Consider the following 15,129-nt stretch of genomic DNA (forward strand, 5'->3'; position numbering starts at 1 on the left):
ACTCAGTGACTGCTTGGTATAGCAGTTGCTGAGCCGCGAAGCAGTGGTTCAAATTTAGCTGTGTCACTCTCACGCCCGTGGCTTGCTAGTCGGCTTACCGGCCGTGCACCTCGGGCCTCCCATTATGTGCTTTGCGTCACGCTTCCCGGCGCACGCCAAGCACTTCGGGGGCTCTCCGCAGTCTTTGCTTTTGTGGCCTGCAGCACCACACCGCCTGCATAGTGAGCTCCTGTCAGGCCCCTTGCAGCTAAAGGACTTGTGTCCTTGCTCGAAGCATCGAAAGCAGACCTCCGGCGGCTGGTAGATGCTGAGTGGGCACATTGACCAGCCCACTTTGAGCCTCGCTACCTTTAGCGCCTGGTTTGCGTCTACTGACGAAAGCCTGACAGTGGCGGTCTGGGTTCCTACTGGGCCTTTGCGCAGTCGAACTGCCTCTGGTGCCACAACCACTTCGCACTGCTCCTTGAGGGCATCCACGACTTCGCATGCCTCGGTGACTTCGTCCAGGTATTTAAGTTGTAGGGTTACCTGCGACGTGAGTGCCCGAACCTGCACTCTATCTCCAAGCGCCTCTTGGGCCAATGCCCGATAGGCTGGGCCCTTGTTTCTGGCTTCTTTGCGGAGCTCAACGATCATTTCTCCCTTGCGGGATCGGCGGATGCTACGCACATCTGCCCCCAGATCTTTGAGCTTCGCATCGCCTCTCATTGCCTTAAGGACTTCCGAGTACTTTGACTCTTCTGTCTTAAGGATGAGTGCGTCGCCCTTATTTTTAACTTTCTTCGTCGCAGGATTTGTAACCGGATGCGGTTTTTTGGCCACCACTTTTTGGTTCCTACTCCTTCCCGGAACCGTTACCCACGGGTTACCGGGAGCCTTCTGCTCCTTGGCTGCCACCGTGGGCGTTGCTTGCGCCACTCCTACACCGGTCTGAGGGCTGTTTGCGATTAAACGCTTCTTGGTGCCCCCGGGGGCCGTCTCTCCCGGGGACTGTCGCGTTCGTTTGGCAGCTGGCCCTGCCGCGCAAACCGCCGCAAACGTGCTAGCGTCCGTTTGGACCGACTTCGTCGCCAGCTCGGTCACCTTCGTCTCCTCTTTCTCCGCAGCCGCAGCTTTCATTTCGAGCTCGGCGTGCTCCTTTTTCGCAGCATCGACGGAGGACCGAAGCATGTAGAGGGCCTGCTTCAAGTACTTCGTTGTATTGCTGCGACTTTTCGCAAACTCGATTATAGCATCGAGCTGCTCAGACAGGGCCACTACCCTCGGTAGCGTGTCCCGCTGTCTTCCGACCGCCTTTAATAGCTGTGGACCAGCCACCGCGATGTCTTGCGTAGATCCGGTAGGCGTACTGCCTTTACCGTCTTCGCAGGCGACCTTCACTGCATCCGTCTCCACTTTTCTAGGCGGAGACCGCTGGATGCCACCTCGCGCAAATGGGTTTTCCAACCCATCTGCCCCCATCTCCAGAGTTTTGTTTTTCTGCATTCTTGTTTATTGGGTCCCCCTACCAGCCGCTATCCTTATCCATAATGGAGTAGTCGCCTAAATGGTCCCAAGGTAGTCTATGCCGGAGCAGTGAGGCCATGGCTAGGGGCGGCTGCCATAGCGCCTTATGGGCAACTATGACACCCCCGACCGGCGCAAGTCAGGAAAAGACATCTGATCCTACTCCTGCCTGGTTCCCACCAGGCAATGGACTCGGAACGTACTGGAAGGCCTGCCAGGTTTTACGGGACGGAGACCCCTGCACCGGTTGTAATCTCGCCGTTTCAAGCCGTTATCACACGACATTACTAAGGGAGCTCGGCGCAGGTGCCAGCCCAAAATCATGGTACGAAAACGAAATCCGACTCGTATCCTATAGTGATGCGACCAGTTGCCGTAATTGGGAACATTACTGGCATCAGTCCCAATGGGCGGTATAGTGCATTTGGGTGGTGGGAGCGGCACTACTCGCTCCGTCGGAGCTGCTTCCGGCCAGTGTGGCTTTTGCGAGAATTCAGCGGCCCAGTGCCTGAATCTCGCCACGACCTAGGCTAGCTCCCGCTGATGGTCCGGGACTGCTTGCTAGCAGTGAGCACTTCCGTGGCCTTCGGTGATCGCCAATTACCGACCCGTGGTGGCATACAGCTCTGCCAAATATATATATATATATATATATATATATATATACATATATATATATATATATATATATATATATATATATATATATATATATATATATATATATATATATATATATATATATATATATATATATATATATATATATATATATATATATATATATATATATATATATATATATATATATATATATATATTGATGCAAATGTATGACCGTGGGCAAGGTAAACAGTAAGCGAAGATGAGGATTAGTTAAGTATATTTCAAAACATGACAAAAGTTGGAGAGTGCCTCGAGCGGTTTCGGTTACTTTTTCCTGAACTTTTGATTTTCTACAGTTTTATATGTTTAATCTTTGTTATTGCATCGGTACCATGTATTTTTGCCAACCATAGATAGCAATATTCTCCAGTAATTGTAGATTCTGATTATAAATTATCGTAATTGCTTTTTTTTTTAATTCTCGCTTATTTTCCGTCGGTCTAGTTCCGCCACTGTTGTGGCCAATCACCGACGCCCAGGGAGGCGACTCCACACCCAGGACCCTAACTCACGACCCGTATATTAACGGACCGGCGCCAACGGCTTTACTTCCTCATGCGATGGAAGGCGTGATCCCAGAGATTTTTCGCCTCAGAAAATCTCCCGGTGTCGGCTAGGATTGAATCTAGACCAGTTGGGTTGGTTGTGAGTGGATCACGCCACGCCGATCCCAGAGATTTTTCGCCTCAGAAAATCTCCCGGTGTCGGCTAGGATTGAATCTAGACCAGTTGGGTTGGTTGTGAGTGGATCACGCCACCTCACAACCATCGACACCTATGTCGGCGGTGGGATTCGAACCCAGGCGTCGAGCGTGGTTGGCGGAGACGTTACCAACCACACAATGCCCCCGCTCACCATCGTAATTGTTTTGCTAGACAAAATTTGTATTGTTGTACAGTAAGTTTCCGTTTTTGGCAACAAAATTTTAAATTTCAGTTGCCAAAACTTGAACCGTGCCAAAAAAGGAAACCTTTATGTCATTAATATATTCAATTTGTGACTTCAAAATTATTATGAAAATTTATTTATTTATATGAATCAATGGGCTTTTAACAAACTCCGTCGTTAATAACGTACAGTAATAAATTTCGAATTTGTCGTCACTTTTATTCTCTCGCAGCACTTGTACAACAGCCAGGGTGATGTCAAACTCTCTCTGTTCCATTTGAAAGCAAGTGAGTCTAAACAACGACTGGTTTTAGATTGCCAGACCTGTTATATACAACAGTGAGTTGTTTATAGTTGGAGTCAAACACACATTAAATTTAAGTTACCCATTAGTGAGAGAAATTGCACCCATTTTAGGAAAAGTTGCACGATTTTTTATTCAGTAAATTTTTTACCCATTTGATGAGTAACAGTTACCAATTTGTCTTTTGATAAATTAATAATTGATTTCCAAAATTTGTATTTTGCGCTTTATGATATATCATTTAAGGGGAACTGCATTTATTCACGCTTGCTTCATTTGAAATACGCTATTAAAAACATCTACTTTGCGTGTATACAAACAAAAAAAGAAGCCAAATGGACCTCGCGGAGAAATTCCATCGTTACAATATCATTGACAGAAAAGCCACCAACATAAGCATAAACTTATGTCTACGACACGTCAATAGTTTTGGTAGTTGAGCTCGTTAGAAAATCATCAGGTGTAAGATGTTTTCAGCTTCAGTAGAATCTGTTTCAACTTTCAACCTAGAACGGGTGTCAAAATCAGCTCAGTTTCTTGTATAAATTATTGTATACTATGTACTATATAATGTTGCCAAAAACGGAACCCTTTTGTTGTCAAAATCGGAGTGTGCCAAAAACGGAGCAGGCCTAAAACGGAACATGCCAAAAACGGAAACCTACTGTACTTGAAACATTGGAACGTAAAAACGAAATAATCCTGGTTTCTCTCTGTTTTCAAACTTCGGTTATCTTCTGTTTGTGTTACACTCTTACCAATAAAAATATTTAGAAATGCAGTCAAAAATTCGATAATTTCAATGCATTGTGAAAACATTGTTTTACCGAATTGATGAAAATCTAATTCATCGTGATATAGAATTTTTCATGGTCTAATACGATTTTAAATTATTCAGATTACAGCACTAGCTTTTCAGATACTGGTTTTCTAACTTTGCATTTTTACAATGTTGCGCTTCATTTTATCAAATAGTTTTAATTGCTAATTAATAAATAATCTTGTATTCATGTGCATGTGTTTCTTAGGAGCTCTTGGACCTTACTCAACTGATGGTACTTTTTCGAAGATGCAAGCAACCCAGAGTTTTATGACCGATGAAACTCACCGGGCCATGTTGGTACCACGGTGTGATGTCATGAAAGCTCTGTTGAACAGGAACGTTTATGAATCCCATTTCAATTTGATAATTCGTTATTAGTTGGCTATGAATTGAACAAGAAAATTAAATCATTTTTATTTTTGCTTGATTCTTCCAGACTGTGCTTCCACAAATGTAGTTCAATGTTTACTCGGATGAAGTGCCATTAATTTTAGCGAACAAACGCTTGAATCTTCTAAAATAGCGAACAAACTGTGACCACGATTTTGGCCAAATGTCACATAATAGAAGATCTCTCGAGGATTTCGCAAAATGAAACCAGCGAAGCAGTTACTATTGGGTTACTAAAGCCGGTCAAGGTATGTTTATTTTGCTAAAAGGTCTCTGTAAGAATGTAATATTTTCCAAATTATAGCTTCATATTGCACACCAATTAGAATCCGTGTGAATTAGAACAGCATTTGTGAGCCGTCTCCACAGAGTCTTAAGCATTTGTAAACTGTCTCCGGGGCTTAAGTCCGGATAACTCAGACTACTTTTGAAAGCAGTTCCGGTGTGGCATTTGAAACACTATGATTACAATCTGCGTTATATGAATGAGCTTCAGCAGATAATAAAGGACGGCTATGCTTTACCGAAGGTAAATAATTTGAAACAATCCAATTCTTCATAAATGATTTTGTTGACTGGTGATTTTCTATTGAATTGCTAAATGATTATCTATAGGACTTTACAACATCGTTTTCCAAATTCGTTTATGTATTTACTGTTAATTTTTCAACGTACTCTATAGTTTGACTGATTTTTTTATATTATTAAAAATTGAAGCTTAGATGCTGTACTCCGTTTTTCTGAATTTGATTTTTCGGTTTCCGACATCAAACCATTTTTACTTGTTTTTTAAATACTGTATTATAATATACGAGAACAACTGCAATGTCACATACTTGAATTTTTTTTCTCTGAATTTAAGGACCAGTTGCAGTGACTATATGCCCTGTTGTAATTTTTTCGCTGTGTTATTAGGGACTAATGTCTACATAAGTCTAATCTGCATTTTTCTACAAAATATGTATTTCATCAAATAGTTTCATATTTTTTGTTTGAAATGCTTCTATTAGGGTGGTGTATTTTCCATTAAAGCTAAATTCTCGTTGAAGCGGGGACAGTGCAACACCAAGTGGTCTGCTGTTTCCACTTCATCGCATAGTTCACAGTTTGCATCCTCTGTGGAAGGATCGCAGTGAGCTACAAAAGCGAAAGGACGCGAAAAATTTTCGTGTCACAATTTTTAAAGTTTCGATTGTGCTTTTTGTGAGGATTTACAGATATTTAGACGACTGGAACTAGTTTATTGGTTAACTGATCCCGTTTTTGCTGCCTTGGGTCCAATCAACCTGCGCTCAAGGTCTTTTGTTGCTGTTCATCCCTGACAGTTGCCGCATCGATTCGACGCTGGAAAGCTGTGCGTTACAGAGGACCGGCTCCGGTGGAAACTCACTACAACGAGGTTGAGGAGGCCGAAAGTGCAGAAGAATCATCGGTCGGCGTGCACTACTTGCTGGAAGGTGTTGTGTTGTGCATAGGCCTGCAGTTACTATTATATTTTGAATTGTTGCCTATCTTGACTGTCCGGAAAGCGGAGCGCACTGTGCGTAGCTCACAATCCGCTTCCAAAGTCCAAGTTCTTGGTGAAACCGACAGTTAGGTCGTGAAGCAGGATCATCGCTCTGGATGTGCTGCTTCCCCGGTGAAATTCTGCTGGGCGATGTGAGTCTGGGGGCTATCTACAGATAAGTACACAGTTTTTTTGTTTCTCTATAAAGGTGCTAGTATTAGTAATGAACTAAGCGTGTAACATTATTCGTGTGTCGGCCAGGAAGATTGAAGCGGTCGTTCGTTACGTTTCGTTGTAAACGCTTATTCAACTCGGGCGAGTTTTGCTGATATATGGATTTTTGGAGTGCAACGATTTCGCGAAATGAACCCAGATATTTGATAATATCTGTCTGATCATCATCACCGTTTAGCCGGAATCTGCTCGCGCAAACTATATTAATACATCGCAAATCGGATTAGATTTCGTTCAGTCGATAAATATCGTGTTTAATCGAATGACTACGCGATATATGCCTTTCAAAGAACCGCGTTTGCTTTCTCGAGGATATTCTGTATTAGTAATAGACAAATATTTGAATTCTCGGTCGGCCTAGCACATTTTGTGACTCGGTGCCCGCATTTCGTGCGCCTTATATCAACAAAAACGTTGACAATAAAAAAAAAACTAGTAGGGCTTCAGGATTTGAGTGGAAAGAATGGAGAAAATAGCTCGTATGCTACGCAAGATAAGTAACCTATTTTATGGAAAAATAACTGCGTATGGATTCATCGTTTTAATTGTACATTATACCGCTCCGTATGGGTGTTTATATATACAATTCAAATAGTATTTTTGCTTCGTTTCCTTAAAATCACCTATGAAAATAGTATGTGTATAAAGACGTAAAATACACGCATTTTAATATTTACTATACAAACCACATTCTTATTTTGTGTTGGGTTAACTCGCTTCCAAAAATTTAGAACATTAACCTTTGTATTTCATTCAAGTAAATCACACACATTTGTGTGTGTCCCCAAAAACCTTCTTATGGTTTATTGGTTTAAAACAGATCAACATCGTGAAGTATAATGTGCGTGGCTTCAATAGCATTGTATTGTGTATATCGGTCTCAAATCAGCAAATTTAAACAATGTTGTTCTCTTTTGAAATAAACCATGCACACCTGTGCGTGGCCCCAAAGGCATTGTTAATGTTTCTTGGTCTAAACCGGTATCAAATATAAATAACCTAATTGTGCTTCTCTAGTCAGCCGGCTGAATATAGAATGAACCGAAAATAGCTAAATTAGGTAGGAGTTATATGTATGATCGCATCGCTCATCAAAGTGAATTCTGATCTAACGACCCCTCCCCTACTAATAAAAACCTCCTCCCTGTGACCTTTGTGGAGATGCAGAGGTAAACACGGTCTCCAAATAGCACACTAACATTCCTTTCCTCTTCTCACCTGATTGCAAGGACGTGGCCGGCGTCGTTATTGATCCTTCATAGCATTGAGTCACTAAAACTTGTACAATGAGAATGTTCGGTCACTCCCAACCCCATTCAGTTGATTCACTGTGCAATTTTACTGATTCGGATCAATCACGGAGTGCAACCATTGATATGTGCAGTCAGTCAAGTTAAGCTAAGCTAGTTCACAGTTTGCATCCTCTGTGATTTTCATTCGTGCTAACCATGATTTTTAATAATTATGACCAGTGAATCAACGATTGAGTAATCTGATTTGGCAACCTTTCAGATCCCTTTTAGTGTACCATGGTTAGTCCTGGTAAAAAATTTGGATTTGATGGAAATGCTTTCCTTTCTCTTTTGAATATTCATCGTACCAACTTTTCGTTGATTGTGGCCTTTGGCGGTTCAATATAAAGTAGGGGTAAGCGGGGTAAGACCGCCCCCTTAAGCAATTCTGTTTATAAAAAAACAGTTGCGGCTGCAATTTCATTTTTTCTTCGCTAAGAGGTTCTTCTATTCAATACCCGCATTTAAAAAATAAGAACTGAAAATTTTTTGTTTATTTTCCACCTTTTTTTTTCAATTTTAAAAATTCATTGAAAATGTGCAGATCTTTTTCATGCGGGGTCAGCCCGCCCACCAGCGGGGTAAGATCGCCCACCATTTTTTGAGAATAACAAATATTTTTAGGGCCAAGTTGGGTTGATTATATCGGTATAGTGTCTTTGATAAAGTTGTGGATGGTATTTTTTTTCTTTTTTGATAAAATATACCTACACTGTGAAAAATCTGAAAAAAAGAATTTTCTGAGTTTTAACTTTTTTTGTTTTTTGATTATCCAAGTTCAAATCAATGTTTAGGTAACTTTTTGTTGTTTTCAAAATACAAAGATTTTTCAGAATTGGGGTTTTTCAAGATATTCAATTTATAATAGACCTGTCTTTAAGCTAAAAATACAAACTCATTATACCTGTCTGTATGATTTTTTTGAAGACTTATTATGTATAGAGTAATAATAATAATTATTGATTTTTTGTTCAAATTTTCAATTTTTTTATGGTTTTTTTGACGAACAAAATTACCAACGACGCCCAAGAAAAAATCTTTACAAAATTTGAGCTATAAATATTTCTATTACTCCATGATCAAATAACCATCAAATTTTAGCTTACCTTTTGTAGATTCTGCAGGCAGGAACATCATTTTTTTTAAATAAATTAAAAAAAAATTTCAATTCTATTATTATATCTTTTCTTAAATTTTTTTACAGTGTATTCTTTTTTCGGAAGTAAAAAACTGCTATTTTCAACTCTGCCGGAGAAGTCATATCGATCAAACAAACCGTCCTGGCTCTAAATTTTTTTTTGTTCAATAATACCATTTTTACACAAGTTTACTTTTTTCAAAAATTTGTCGCGTTAAAAAAAATTCTAGAAAAGCTTCTACCAAATCGGAAATGGTCGATTAACATTGATGTCTTATGTGGCTTGAAATTGCTTTACTGATCCTGTAAATATTCCCTTTGTAGTGTTGAGGCATTTGGGTCTTGAAGTAAAACAACAAGCACTCGTATACGTGGCTGTTTTACCCCATGTATAGTGGGAGACTTTACCCCCAGTGGAACATTTTCATATTCCATCGAAAAAGTAGTCAAAATTACAAGATTACTCACGGCTTCGATATTTCCGAAAGAAGACAGATTCAGGCAAACGGTTAAACGTATATTCACGAATAAAACAATAGATTTTTAGACAGAAAAACCTTAAGTCCCGTTGCCGCAAATCAATAGCGCGTTGACTGGTTGCCAGCTGAAAGGTTGTTTTTAATTATTTCTGTGACTGTTCGCGCACTATCAAAAAAGAAAGGGGTGCAAAATGTTATGTAATTATACTGTAATAGACATGTTAAAGAATTTTTTCAATTATTTTATAACTTGGTAGTAAAATCACGGTGGGCGGTCTTACCCCGCTGGGCGGTCTTACCCTGTTTACCCCTACACATCTGATACAAAGAAGTCATGTTCTATACTGCCGCTATTCGCATAACAGTCCTATGTAAAAGTCCTGTGTTTTCTTGTTTTTTTTTGCGGTACATTTTGGCATGCTCTACAAGAGTAGCCGTTAAAATCGAGGTTGTGGGAATCAAACCTCACTCTTTCAATGGCTATTCTTGAAAAACATGCCAAAATGGACCCATTTTCGCGAAATTTACACAGGACTCGACTTTTACATAGGACTATTATGCGAATAGCGGCAGTATAGTAGTAGCGTCTGGATTTAATTCATTTTTGGCTAATTGATTCGCAATATCATTGCCAGTTCTTTCAACGTGACTAGGGATCCATTGTATCGACACATCCCATTTTTGAGCCTCTTCTAGTATTTTTACCAGTAATGTTTCTCCTATGCTTGCACAATGTCTGAGATTGTTTTCCGCTATTAACCTTAGTGCTACTTTTAGCGCGTGTAGCTCTGCTGAAATTATGCTAACCTCATGCTTAAGTTTAAATTTATATCGCCGTTTCATCCCTTCGATGTATATATTCCGATTCCGCAGCTAGTATTTTATTTGGACGCGTCTGTAAATATTCTACCCCGATTTTTATATTTTCCGTTCATAACGCAAAGCGTTGCTTGTTTCAATGCTCGTTTGGATTGCATATTTTTTGGGCCAGTAATGCCTCTCAGTGATGAAGTCACTTGTGGTCGAATTCTTTGTGCCAACGGGCATTATTTTATCATACAGTTCTCTGTTTTTGATTTGTGTTCCATATATGCAAAACCCTCATCATTTCGTATTATTTCTGGAAGGGATGCAAGCTGCTCCATTACCACATTTCTCCTCTCGAAACATCTCGCGTTTTTTTTTTACCTGTAGTGTATTCGAAGCGGATTTCTAGTGGACCTTAACCTGCCACTGCTGCTAATGCATTTAATGGAGTACTACGGGTACATCCTGTTACTTTCCGCAGACATTGGTTGTTTGTTACTGTTAGCATTTGTCTATTAGTTTTACCAGCATTGTAAGTTACCAAACATCCATACTCCAATAAGCTTCTTATAAGTGCTACGTAAATACGTCTTATAGCTTGTGGCTGGCTACCATTTTTCATACCACAAATCACTTTCAACATATTTAACCGATCGTTAAGTTTAGCTTTCAATTCTCTTATCTGTGCACCGAAGCCCACATATCGATCCAGTGTGACTCCCAAACAGGGGAGACTCGTGGCTTTTGAACCTACCTGTTCAGCTACAAATTTTGAAAATCGCAGATTGAGGAAGTAATCACAATCATGTCCGCGTAATCACGCAAGTCATTCTATTTGTTACTATTTAAAAGTGAAACTAAAAACCAATAATAAAAAAACCATTAATAAAAGTTTGCGATTGAAATATATTTCTTGCATGGCGTTCCAGTGTGCAATGCACAGGTTGCACCTATGGACGAGTCCCTGCTCCCTTGTAACTGTTTCAATATAAATTCCATTAATAGTAGCCTGCAGAGTTTTATTGTTGTTCATGAACAAGATTGCTTTTGTTTTTTTGGATTAACTTGGAAATTCAGCACTTCTGCTGTTTCCGAAAATTTGTTCAAACAGCTTTGTGTCTTATCATTTAGCATTTCGAGATTGCGGGCTTTTACAATAAGCCCGAAGTCGTCCGCGAATTGTACTACCTGGACATCCTCACCTGCGGCGTTATGCAACACTATTGTGTACAAATTAAAAAGAGTTGGCGATAATACATCGCCTCGTGGTAGCCTGTGCTAACTATCCTTGATAATGACCCTGTTTTCAATTGCATGACTATTTTACGGTTTCTTAAGAATGAAATTATCCAGGAAATTATTTCACTGGGAATGGCTAGGGAAGTTAGTGTCCTTTCCATTGTATCTATACTCACCGCAATAAATGCTTCAGAGAGGTCTATACAAACCAATACCGTTACATATCCTTCTCGTTTATTTTGTTTGATACTGTTTACGACGTACGAGAAACATGTTGTCGTCGACATGCCCTGTCGGAAGCCAAGGGATGTCCTGCGAAGAATTTTTGTTCTTTATAAATTGTTGAAGCTTTTCAAGAACTGCTGTGTTGGCTATTTTCGTCATCGTTGAATCTGAAGAAATTGGTCTCTTCCCGTCAGCAGTGTTCTGATCGCGGCCAGGTTTCGGAAGGGGACAGTTTTTATGGTTTCCATTTGGTTTGAAAGGGAACAACTCATCCACATTGTATTTATATCATTGATGATATTCCTTGTCACGTCTGTACTTAAGTAACGCAGCATATTGTATGTAATCCTGTCCTCGCCAGGAGCAGATCTTTTTCTTTCGATTTAAAATATCTGTCCAGCTACTCAAAGTCAATAGATTTGCTCGTGTTGCTAAACCATATCTCTCTCGAATGTCTGTTTCCCAAAATATTTGTTTTCCCAAAATGAAGATCGAGGATTCTTTTTGCTTCTTCTCGGCTTCCGTACAGAACGTTATTCTCTTTACGTAAACATCCCCGCCCTGTTAATCGTCCAACTTTTTGCCATAGCTCCGATGATCCAATAAACGGATTTATTTGTTCTGGAAACTGTTGCATTTTTTGACAATCTCCGTGCGCTTGGCGCGCTGGAAAATTGCCGGAAGCTCTTATATTCGATCATAGCATTGGGCGATACGACGGAGAGTATCGATACTTCAGTATCGATACCCGAAGAACCAAAAGTATCGAGATACTCAAAATATCGGTCAAAAAGTATCGATACCAGAAGTATCGATACTATAGTTGAGATCATTTTTTGAATGTTTGATAAATACATTTACTCAGGGTGGCCACTCTACCGGGAAAAACGGGAAAAGCGGGAAAAAGCCGGGAATTTCAAATCACCGGGAAAAAATACGGGAAAACCAGGAAATTAGGCTTCACGCCGGGAAAATCATCCTCCTTCATGTCTGCCGCTTTATTCGTTCAACAGTTTCTGAGGAAATGTCAACATGAGACCCTGTTTTTTTTTTCATGTTTACCTAACTGGCATGATTCTGCCGGCTAGGGGAAAGCTGGTTGTTGGTTTCAGTTAAAATCGACAGCGGCTTCGCAGCAAGATCTGCGTCAAATAAAATCAGGCTTGATCAGGTGGATAAATTTACTGTTCCGTAACATATATTGTCAGATTTTAAAGAAGACAAAAAGTTATCAGCTTCGCGGGAGGCGTATTGAAACTTCTTGTGAATAGTGTTCGACATCGCATCGGGGAGAATCCGGTCAAAAGTCGAATAGGACCGGAAACTTCGAGTCTCGATTTTATTTCGAACCGAACCGGAACGGAACTACCCGGTTTGTACTTCCCGATTTTTGGTATGATTTTAACCACAAGCAGCAAAAAGCAGCAAAAAAAAATTTTTCATTCTGTGTTGGACCTTTTGACTACTTGATTTTGTTGGGGAAAGACGCCACCTTGAAGAGCTATTTGTTAAAGATTTCTCAGTTTTTTTTTTCTATATCAAAAACAAACAGTAGCTAAATTATTTTTTTTTCAAATTGTTTATTCAGAGTGTCAGTTGAATTTATTTTACGGACCATGAGAAAATTTCTTATACAATACATTGACCCCAGCTCGAAAATTTTAAAATCCCAGAATCGAAGTTTTTCGAAAAAAAAAATTGTTTTGAAATAACAGATCGTGATTTTGCAAAATGCATCTTGACAGTTCATGTGCATTTTTTTCATTGGTCACTCTGAGGCTCTTCTTCCCAAAGTCCGCTTGAAGTTTTGCCTGAGGACATTTTTCTAGAAGACAAAAACTCTATGCCCCAACTCTTGAATTTATCCCACGCATTTCATTGGCATCCTGATACAGAAGCACTGCAAGCTCGAGAGAAGGTTGACAGAGAAAGATGCAGAAGGAAGCAAAAAAGCGCGAGAAGGCAAAGATTGTCAACGATTTGGAGATAAAGAGGGCGAAAATTGTGCAGCAGATCACCATGAAGGTATTGCTAAAGTCGACAAACAGCTAAACACGATGAAGGAGGAATGTTTTTCATAGTTTTGTAACACTATTTTTGCAAGGCACAAATAAGTATGTGAAAATTGATTTTTTTCTCATATGTTTTAAAAATAAAACACCGGGAAATTTCACTAAATATCATCGGGAAAACCGGGAAAAACCGGGAAATTGAAAATTGATATTGAGTGGCCACCCTGAATTTACTGAAAACCAGTAATCGATTCAGTGATTCGCGAAAATACAGCAAAACTATTTGCTGAACAGAAAACAGTAAATGAATGTTTGCAGGAATCCAGCAAAAGAATTGATATGTCAAAAAATTTACGTCAAGCCGTCATTAGTAAAACACGCCAAATCGCTGTGCAGCTGGTACGGGATCATCGCTAAGCTCCTGATAGCGAATATGGGACCATAGCTAAGTCCTTGTTGGGCTAGATGAACTTAAAAGTTGAAATGATAATCATACATCTCTAAATCAAAAGTAATTTGCCTATGATCCGATTGGCGGATGGAATCTGGTGCCTGACGGAAACATTGAATAAACGGGTAACCAGCAAATTGATTTATGCTTTGCTGAACGAACAGTAAATTTTCATAGCTGACAACCAGCAAGTTGTATTTTGTTTTACCGAACATGCAGCAAACGACTTGTCACTTTTATGCAATTGAGCACTACTGAATAATTAGAAAATTTCATTTTGCTGAACAGATTGCTGGAAGCACAGCACACCAAAAATCAGCAAAATTTTGCTGGTTTCCAGCAATGAAAATTTGATGTGCCGACTTTTTGTTGTTTTTCTGGTATCTATCCGCATTCTCTAGAGCAGCATGAATCAAAAGACTTCACAAACAAATACATACAGGCAATGCAGAAATTCTGAGCTTTGGCAAACAAATGAATTAAACAACTTATATCTTCAAGATTTGTATTCACTGGCCCAATGGGCTGTGAAGCTCCCGTTTTATTTGTATAAATTATTGACACACTTCCATATTAATTTAAGAGGAAATTGATGACATAAAAAAGTTAGATATGTCAGCGAAAATAAGATAGTGAAGTCTACCGCTGAATTTTTCTAACTTATAAATATTGCAATTTTTTTTTTCACTTGTACTCTAACTTGTGTCGACGGAAAGCATTCGCGTTGACGGTGTTGCTGATATTTGTTTGGTTTGCATGCATGCGAAAAAGAAGGAAGGAAATATTTTTGCTTTTGTCATCACGCACATTTTGACAATTGCAGATGAGAGTTCACGTAGGTGCGAACAGCCTTCGAAATCTCTTTCAACGCGAATAACCCGAATGAGTTAGTTTCCGCTTGCAAATATTCGATCTGAACAGTGTAACCAGAAAACTTATATTTGTTTTTAAAATACAGTCAAGTTTCGCTCGTTGGGCTATGTTTAGTTGGGCTATGTTTTAGTTGGGCTCCCGCTCGTTGGGTTATGGCCCAACTAAATCGAAGCCAAACATCATTTCTGATAACGTTGAATTTCGTTTGAGGGGTTTGTGGATGCATTTCAACGCAGAAATAGAGAAGTAGAATTAATTGAAATAAAAACAAATGAAGCTGAGTATAAATGTAAA

The sequence above is a fragment of the Wyeomyia smithii genome, chromosome 1 (genome assembly GCF_029784165.1).
Source record: "Wyeomyia smithii strain HCP4-BCI-WySm-NY-G18 chromosome 1, ASM2978416v1, whole genome shotgun sequence".
In the NCBI taxonomy this organism is placed as follows: domain Eukaryota; kingdom Metazoa; phylum Arthropoda; class Insecta; order Diptera; family Culicidae; genus Wyeomyia; species Wyeomyia smithii.